Genomic DNA, 9,461 nt, shown 5'->3' on the forward strand with positions numbered 1-9,461 from the left:
AATAAAACATCCTGAATTGATAATTCCCAAAATTTAAACACATAAGAACAATAGTAGAGTAAATGAATTAAAGTACCAGTAGATGTGAAACAAGACCAACATAATGGAGAAGAAGTTGGAGCAAATTTAGAAATGCATTCAGGATTAATAACAGCTCCATTATAAACAAAAGGGATTGCATAACATGCAGCCTTAAACGTTTTAAAATATTTAAGCCATATGTTATCCCAAATGTGAGATGGCAATGAAATAAAAAGGCCAGGTTACCATAGTAATTCAGTAGAATCTTTGGATCTTACAGTAGTGGGGAAAATAAAATGTTATATAAATAAACAGCTTTGGGAATTGAGTTCTAATGAATATTTTGCAATGGTGTCCAGGTTGTGAGTGTTACAGTATCAGGAGGGAAATTATTAGCTATTAAACAAGATTGAAGCAGAAGATATTAAGTTGTATTCCTGTAAGAAAGAGCTTGGTAGATGTTACTATGTTTGTGGTTATGGAAAGGAATAACAGAATTAAGTTGTACAAGTTAATGCATAAACATAAGACCTGTCTCCCACCAATGTTTGAAATAAAATGATCTGCATTGAAATGTAACAACTTTGCTATACCAATAATTAATGGTTAGAAAACATTGTTAAAAATCAAAGCTCTCAGAAAATATTGTATGTAACAAATGTTGGGAATACTTTAGAATTGTTTGTTTAGAAATAAAGGGGGTCATTACGATGGCAGTCGGACAAATCGTTGCGGTAGTTGGACCGGCCGCCTACGAGGCAGCCTACCCACCTACTGCATTATGATGGGACCACCACCGCGGTGGTCACAGGCGCTATCCCTAACATGGGATGGGGATGCAGTCAGCACAAGTAGTCACATTATTTTCCTGTCTGAAGTTATATGTTGACCAGGTCCAGGTGAGGAGCAACCAAATTATCAGCGTATTAACACAGCTTCAGGCCTATCAGGAATACTTTAATATGAGTGCTGCGTCCATAGCATAGATGAATTATGCATGTCACTATTGGGAAATCATCCTATGAAAATTGCTCAAAGAACATGTGGCAAAGATTCTAGAAAATATAAAAGCATTCTATCTGCATCTAAATCCCACTTGAGGGAGTATGTTCGGATGTGGTCAGTCTTGCCTCTGTCCTCGGCTGGTTGGTCATCAATTTTTAAAATGGTGTTATTACCCTGTTTCCTGTACCAATTGCAGAATTTCCCCTATGATATCCCATGACAATGGTTTCGAACCTCTATCATCTGTGGCTTTCTCTGGGATGACTGTACCCCAGCATTGCTCTTAGAAAATGTTCTAAATCCACTTACTGTGGGGGTATCTCAGCGGCTGACATTAAATCATACTACGCATGTCACATTTGTTAATTATCACTGACTGGTGGTATGAACTGAAAGGTGACCCCGCCTTTGCATCCAAAAAGTGGGCGATGGGAGACACACCTCTAATCTCATATTTATATGATAGAGATGGCCTTCGTGGCCTTCCACAGGCTACTAGAGTGGTTTTTAACCACTGGAGATGTACACTGTGACCGATGGGGTGGTGGGAGAAACAGACAGAGTTGATGCCACTCTGGCAGGGCCGCATGCTGCTGCAGGTGGCTGCGCTAGAGGGTTTTCTGCAGTAGAACCTGATAGAGACCTCTACCCTGGGTGATGTCATGAGTTGAACTGTTCTAAAATCCTTTCAGATTATGCAGGCATAGTACCAGCTCCATCATAGTCACTTCTATCGTTACTTACAACTCCATCGTCCACACTGACCCTGTACATTGCACCCCTGACTGACCTTTCTGAGTTTAATCCATTGGAGGGTAGGCTTATCTTGAGAGATTTGGGAGACCATAAGATTGCGAAGCCATACCAGATGCACATTCCTTACTCTCCTAAGACATGGGAGGCTGGCCTGGGGAATTTGGAGGACAACGATTGGACCTGGGCCATAGGTGCACCTAGAACGAGAGCAATTACTGACTGACTTAGGGCCTGATTATGAGTTTAAGTGGTCCGTGGACTGCCAAACCCACTGTGGTGCAGCGGTGGTGGTGCGGCTACCGTCACACCGGCGATCCGACTGCTGTATTACAACTCTAGTGATTGTACGGCCATGGGACCTCCGCAACCGCTGGGGAACCGTAATCCCTGGCAGTGGAGTGGTAGTCTGAGGCTGCAATATGCTTGGCGTTGCTGTTGTGGCCAGGCCAAGCATATTACTAGTTTCCTCACCACCAGCGCTCTAATGGCATTGGTCAGGCCATGAAAATGCTGTCAGTGAGGAAACTAAAGGGGGTCCTGTGGGCCCCCTATCGCCTCTGGTCCTAGGGGATACATGCAGTGCGGCACATGGTGTACCCCGCTGTGTACATGTACCCCCTTTCCTGCATGACAGACTCCACAGTCCGTGTCATGCAGAAACGGGCTTTGGCAATCCCATTGCAATGCCTTTCTAACTGCCAAAGGACCGCCTGCTAGACCACAAGGAAAATTGTAATCTGTCGGTCCAGTTTGGGGGTGTGGCAGCGGGGTGCTAGCGTGGCGACCCCTTACCACCAAACTCAGGCCATTAGGCTGATCCAGCTTAGATACCTCCAAAGGGTCTATCTCATGCTCTACCATCTATGGAGGATGGGCGATTACCTCCCCAACATGTCTCCGATACTGTGCAGCAGATGGGACATTCCTGCACATGGTATGGGGTTGCCCTGCATTTGACCTGTTCTGGTGCGGGTTGACATCCTGCCTGGGCAGGGTTCTGGCTTGGTCAATCTCGATGAACCCTTAACAAACCCTCCTCCATATTAATGGCACCTTTTGAGATAACAGATACAGGTTAACGCTGCTATTTCTGGGTCTAACCCTGGCTAAACGATACAAAGCAAAAGGGTGTAAGGCCGCAGTCCCCCGTCCATGTCGGAGTGAAAAAAAGGGATGGATTACTGTATGGGCTTGGAGTGGTGGTGTACAAGGCTCGAGGCTGCCCTCAAAAGCACCTCAACGTACGACAGGTATGGGCTGATTACAGGAACCTGTCCACTCTGCAAAATAAGTATTGAACGTCAAAATTCAATGTTTATGGGATGAGACGTGATTGGGAGAGGGTGGGACCCTTGTTGCAGCTTTTAAAATTGCTGCGTACCTTATTGTCGGTGGGGCGGGGTGGTTATGAGCGTGCAGAGATTTGCTTATGTTTGTGTTCTTTGCATTCCAACCTTCAGGAGCCATATTCATATTTCAAAATCACAATGGAACGATCTGCAAGGAACAGCAATTTGGTTTGGAAGCATACCATTAAGTTAAAAGTACCTAGACAATATATTGTATGATTTTAGTAGCACACCAAATGTGTAACAAGTATATACTAAAAATGAAATCAATGGCTGTTCAACTTCTGTATAGATAGACTAATAAAATTAGAGCAGTCAATGGATATAAATGGAAAGCATTCTAAAAATGACACCAATCATAGACCTAAAAAAGTAGTGCACACTAGAAACTGGATTCTTTTTTCTGAGTTTCAGTAATTGTCGGAGTTTGGGGAGCAGTCAGCTTTTCAGTCTTCTGGGATCCAGTGGTGGCTGCTAGGGAACAGTGGTGAGGCGGGTGGGGGTTAGAAAAAAAGAAAAGACGACTTACCTGCTGGTGGCCGGCCGCCACCTCTCCTCCCTCCTCCCTGGAAGCACCCAGTCTCCCATACTCCATTAAGCCAATCACGATGGTGTTGTCACAAGCATGACAGCAGCATCATGATTGGTCCGAATTTTGGCTGCTCAGGCAGTGCCTGGGAGCCTGGGACTGTTCTCCACCCGGCTGTGCAACACTGCCAGGTGGAGAAATGCACACTTGGAGAGTTTCCATAACTTCACCTCCCCCCTCTGAGGAGAGCCCTGAGCCCAGCCCCGCCCGCCCTAGTCTGGCTCCATACTCAAAATAAAATCATAATAACGTTGGGGTGTTAGCATTTTATTTTTCCTTTCCACTGCTCAGAGAGCACTGGGCGACGCTCGGAGCTGCAGCTGCCCAGTGCCCTTGCACCTTCTGCATTATTAATAGCCATGCCCCTGATGGTACACACACATTGAACAATAGTCTATGTTTGGAAGAGACTGCGCTGAAATAACATGCGTTACATGATATCACAAACAAGCACTACTGCAACATTAGGAATGTGCAACTATTAACAATTTGTACCTGTCTTGCATCTTTCTTTTTAAACAGTTATGCTCACTCACATTGTCACCACAAAAGTGCATGAAATACTATACCTAATACATAACATTTTTTGCTGGCAACACTTAGTTAAAATATACATTTATTTGAAACATAACAGAAAGTGCTCTCAAGATTAAAATCTAATTATGCCTCTGTATTTAGATACTTATATTAAAACGAACAATTATATTTCAAAATTAAATAACATTAGTAAAATGGTTTGCACATTTCAGAAATGTTACATATATTTGTGAAACCATTTTCGTTGGATAATTCTTTTTTATTTTTGGTCGCACTTCGACGGTTCAGGTTGAAGCATTCAGGTCACACTACTTATTATTCAATGTGAGGTACCTTAGGGATCAGTTCTGTCATTGACTTTAATAGATGTGTGGAAGATGCTGTACCTCGGCAGAATACTGGCATCACAACAACAAAAGTATATCCTGTAGGATTTTAGAAAGTCCTTACATTATCAGTGCATTCTCACAAGAGGTGAAAAGGATCTCAGATTCTAAAAACATGAGAAGTTAACCCTGGAAAAACTATGGCTATGTCAGAAAATGTATATTTTGTATTATTTTGCTTACAAAATGCCACATACAAATTGACAATTTATCGTAAAAATCATAGTCAATGGCTCCCCGACTAATTATCCGAAACGTTTCTTCCAGCGACTCCTTAACATATTTAGAAATATGATTTTAGCCCACAAAAATGTGATGTAAATCTTAAACTTAAAACGGATATACTTCATTCATACTAAGGGTGGAAGTGAAAACCTGTGTCGCTGATGATAGCAGGTACAGTCTGCGAACTTTGCACTTCACAAGCTTGGGCCTTATTTATAGTTTGGAGTATAAGGTACTTCAGCACAAAAATGTCAGATGTTCACTCTGGTATATTACGAGTAACTTATGGTCAACAGCACTTGTGTATTAGGGCAGATGGAATATCCCACAGGTATGGTGGAACCATACTGTCTTGACACAATGTGGACACAAGTTATCCTGCAAGTAAGGTATGTCACCAGTAGGTGTGAATGGACCCCTAGCTCTGAGGCACAGGGAATCCAGGAACATACTTGAGTTGAACTCTTAAAATTCACACAGCCTTCATATGAACAAAGAAATGTCAGTACAACTATAAATCACCTGATCAATTCCACATTTTAATTATAATAATTAAGATGAAAGGTCTGCACATCTGTGAATTCATATTGATGGAATAATTCCTCTCAATTGTCACCTCTTGATAGTTGTCAAGTCTTTTTTCCTCCAGTAGAGTATCAAGGATTCCATGGCCCAGGTGCAAGCAAGAACAATGCCCCATTTCACTGCTGCTGGGGATAGAAAAATACAGCAATTATCAGGGTTCAATGAGCCAGGCCCTACACCCAACCACACTCTGGTGCCCAACCCTCCGCTGCACACAAGCTTTTGCTGAACACGGAGTGGGGTTGGGCGCAGGTCATAGCAGAAGTTGGGTGCAGTGCTTGGTCCTGCACCCAAACCCCCACTGGCACCCAAACCCGTGCTGCACACAACCATCAATGCCACACTGATGCCCACAGATGACTGTGTGATGTTACAATATAGAAGGGAGTCATTTTAAGTAAGGCAGGCCTACTGATTCTGTGAAATGGTCAGAACACCAAAATATAGAAAGTGGGCCTACTGACTTTATCAAGGGTTCGGCATATTAACATATGAAGAGCAGACCAATTGTTTAAAAATCATCATTAATTATGATCAAATGTTTATTTCATTAATTCACACATTGCAATGTTTCATAAAAGTGATTGACAAAACAAAATGTAGCAAAGTTTTATTTAAAAAAAACATCTTTGTTTTAACATTTTCAGGCCACAAAATGCAGCAATAAAAACAAACACAAGAGGTTCCAGCACTTCAATTGAAGAGCACAGAGCTCCAGCTGGGATTGGTTTAAAAAAATATGGTAAGCTCTCTTGAGGTCATGAATATAATAACCTAGGAGACTTACTGTTTTTGTAATGTTTCTTGGGGGGCTGTGTAACTCACTGCAGCCCCCACAATATTAAGAAATTGCATGATCATGCCCCTTCCCCTTCGAGGGGCACCACCAGGATACAGAAATATTAACAAAAAGCCCTTTCAGAGCATTATGGGGCTCTCCTTGTATGGAGCTGCGAATAATAAATGAGCGGCTCCTGCCACTCATTTATCATTCCAATTTAAAGAACATTTGGCACCCAGACCTTTTTTTCTAATCTTAGGGGCCGTGGGGGGGGGGGGGGGGGGGGGGGGGCAGGTCCCTGGTCAGCTCCCCAGCCACCATATGGAGGGAGCAGGTCATTTGTGTTTTTTTAAGTGGGTGCCCCAGGGCACACCTGGGGTACTCTCTTCTTGCAAAAGGTTGGGGCCTCTGGGGGAGCCCCAGGGCCCCTTTGGACCCTGCTGACTCCCCAGCCAGCATCACGGTGGAATATTGACATTTGTTTTAAGTGGGTGTCCCAGAGCCCCCTCTGGGGCACCCGCATCTGGGGGGGGAGCCCCAAGGTCCCTGCTGCCCCAGCCAGCTCCCCAGCCGGCATCCATTGTGGTGTTGGCAGGAGCTCGTACCATTCTGCTTTATTCCCGCCTGGACAAGAGCCGCTGATATCACTTCTCTTAACTGGGCAAGAGCAAAGTTGTGTTTTGGGCCTGGGAGGTATGCCGAACTCTCCTGGGCCACAATCAGTAGTGTCATGGATATGGGGACCTCACAACACTTCTTAGATCAAGCCCCAGGGGATGGGGTTTCTGGGTCCAATCTAGGCTCAAAGAGGGGAGCCTAATGCCACCTGCCCTCATAATGTTAACTGCCCAAGGGGGTGGGGTACCTGGCGCCGCCTAGAGGCTCAGAGAGGAGAGCCATGTGCCTTCTCCTATGAAATGTTAACAGCCTTGGGGGACTGGGGTCCTCTGAGCCTCCAAGAGGCCCAAAGGACCCCACCATTATTGAAATACCGGCCCCAAGGGATAGGGTCTCTGGGGCCTCTTTGAGGCTTGGGAAGGGGCCACCTGCCCTTCATTTTTAACTTGGCTTTGTGAGAAGTTTCAATCTTCCCACCTGTTAACTCCCCCCGAACCTTCATTATTAGAGCTGTGCGAAACCTGAAATACCTGCACAGGGTGCAACTTGCAGAGTCAACACACAGTGGCAAAGTTATAAGAAATTAACACTTTTTGCCCCTTCCCCTTTTGAATTTGACAATAACAAAAGTAAGCTAAACAAACCAGCATCTGCCCACTTTAATGCAGTCATCAAAGGGTTCTAAAGTTATAAGCAAATCCGAATACTCAAAGTATACAACAGTGCTAAACCTTTTATCGCCAAGCAATGTTTGTTATGTACCTAACTCAAATACTATTGAGTGGTTTACTTCAAATCACAACACTAACTTTATGAATAAAGTTATAAAGTTTTGCCATGCTTGGCATAAATCTGTTCAACAAGTGTTGCTATAGTGGAAGGGTCAAGTTTCAATGGGAGCTACAACGGAAAAACACATTTTTGAGCCCCCCCAACCTTTACTTCTTTCCCTGAAGAGACAGTGCAAAAATTGCTGTATAAGTTACAGTTTGCATGGCAGGTGGACAAGTTATGATGTACAATGCTAATATTAACTGGGGAATTTCAGGGAGTTTTCCTCTTTCTATTTTAAAAATAACTACAATTTTTGATATATTTAAGAAGATAGAAAACATCTAATACTAACTTCACTGTAACTGTTGTTTTCAATGAATTTCTTTTGATAATAAAATACTACATACAACATCTATAAAAGCTACACCACTGCAGGCTGTGAGAGGGTGTAACCTTCAATGAAGCCCTCTGCTCAGCCCTCTTTCGGCAGCCACTGCCTGTTGTGTATGGCATTGAGGCATGTAGAGCTTGAGGTGGATGCATGGCCTGGGCCAGCACCCAACCCTTTATTCACACCCAACCGCACATATGTATTTGCTGTGCACAGCTGAGATGCCCAAATCGATTTTTACACTTTTATTTCAGGAATCACAAACACTGAGCTGAATTTGTGGAGCCTGGGTCTCCCATGAAACCTGCCGGGTCGAGGAGGGTCTGGGATCTATGAATTCTGTGACTGAATTCACTTTCTATAAATTATTTCATGAATTCAGCTATTGCGCACCTGCACCCCTAACTTCTATTTTTAAAATGTTTCCCCGTGTGGTGCACCACACTGAATAATTGCAAAAGTAATAAAAATATTTCTTTGACGGCCAACCAATCGGAGCATGCGATTTTGCAGATCCAGCAACAGATCTGCAAATGCTATATGGAAAAAAGGAGAAAAAGCTTTCTCATCCAGTAGAACTCCTTTTATTTCAGGAGTTCATCCAGGGATTTGTGCACCCGCGGATGGTCTATAAATTAACAATATTTTTTCAAAACATATCAATGGATTTACACCAAAAATAAGCAAAGGTACACCTATGAATAAAGTTCTACTTTCATGCCACGTTTAGTGAAATGTCTTGCAGGCACAGCAATTTTTTCCCTCAGGACTAATAAAGAAAAATGCCTAATTTTTGCCCTCCTCACTTATATTTTCCACCTGGATGGATCTTCACGAAACACGAAAAGCTAAAGCCACTTCGCCATCTGATTGGAAAGTTTCATGCAGATCGATCCTTAAACAGACATCACGTTTTCTATGTACATATAATATAAAGCAAATTGAAATAACAAAAATATTATTGGGTATTGTGAATTTTTCAATTAACATGCGTAAGCAACATTGAGACATTTACTGAAATCTACAATCCACAAAGAAGAAAGTGATAGAAAATGAATTAAAATGTATCTTGTAAAATCTTTCCTGAATAGAGAAGCTTGTCCAAGCCTTCAGATTAAAAATCAATGCTCCCTCAAGTTTCTAACAGCGTTGTACCCGAGAGCGCACCGAAATAAATCATTGCTTTAATGTATTCCATACTCATTTTTATTAGATTCTTTTTTCTAATGTGGATTGAGGAATTATACTTTAAACCTATGCTACAAGTAGGAGTGCGCACAGAGGGAGGCAGATGTGTTGAGGGGGAAGAGGTGCGGGGGGAGAGGGGGAGTGGAGGCCTTCGATCTGTGTACCCTGTGCATGGCTCACAAAAATGGATATAGGACACTTACAAATGTGGCGGTCAATTTTCATAAAGTACTGTCAGTGTAAGTTAATGGTGCCA

Source organism: Triturus cristatus, chromosome 3_1 (assembly GCF_964204655.1).
Source record: "Triturus cristatus chromosome 3_1, aTriCri1.1, whole genome shotgun sequence".
NCBI classification, from domain to species: domain Eukaryota; kingdom Metazoa; phylum Chordata; class Amphibia; order Caudata; family Salamandridae; genus Triturus; species Triturus cristatus.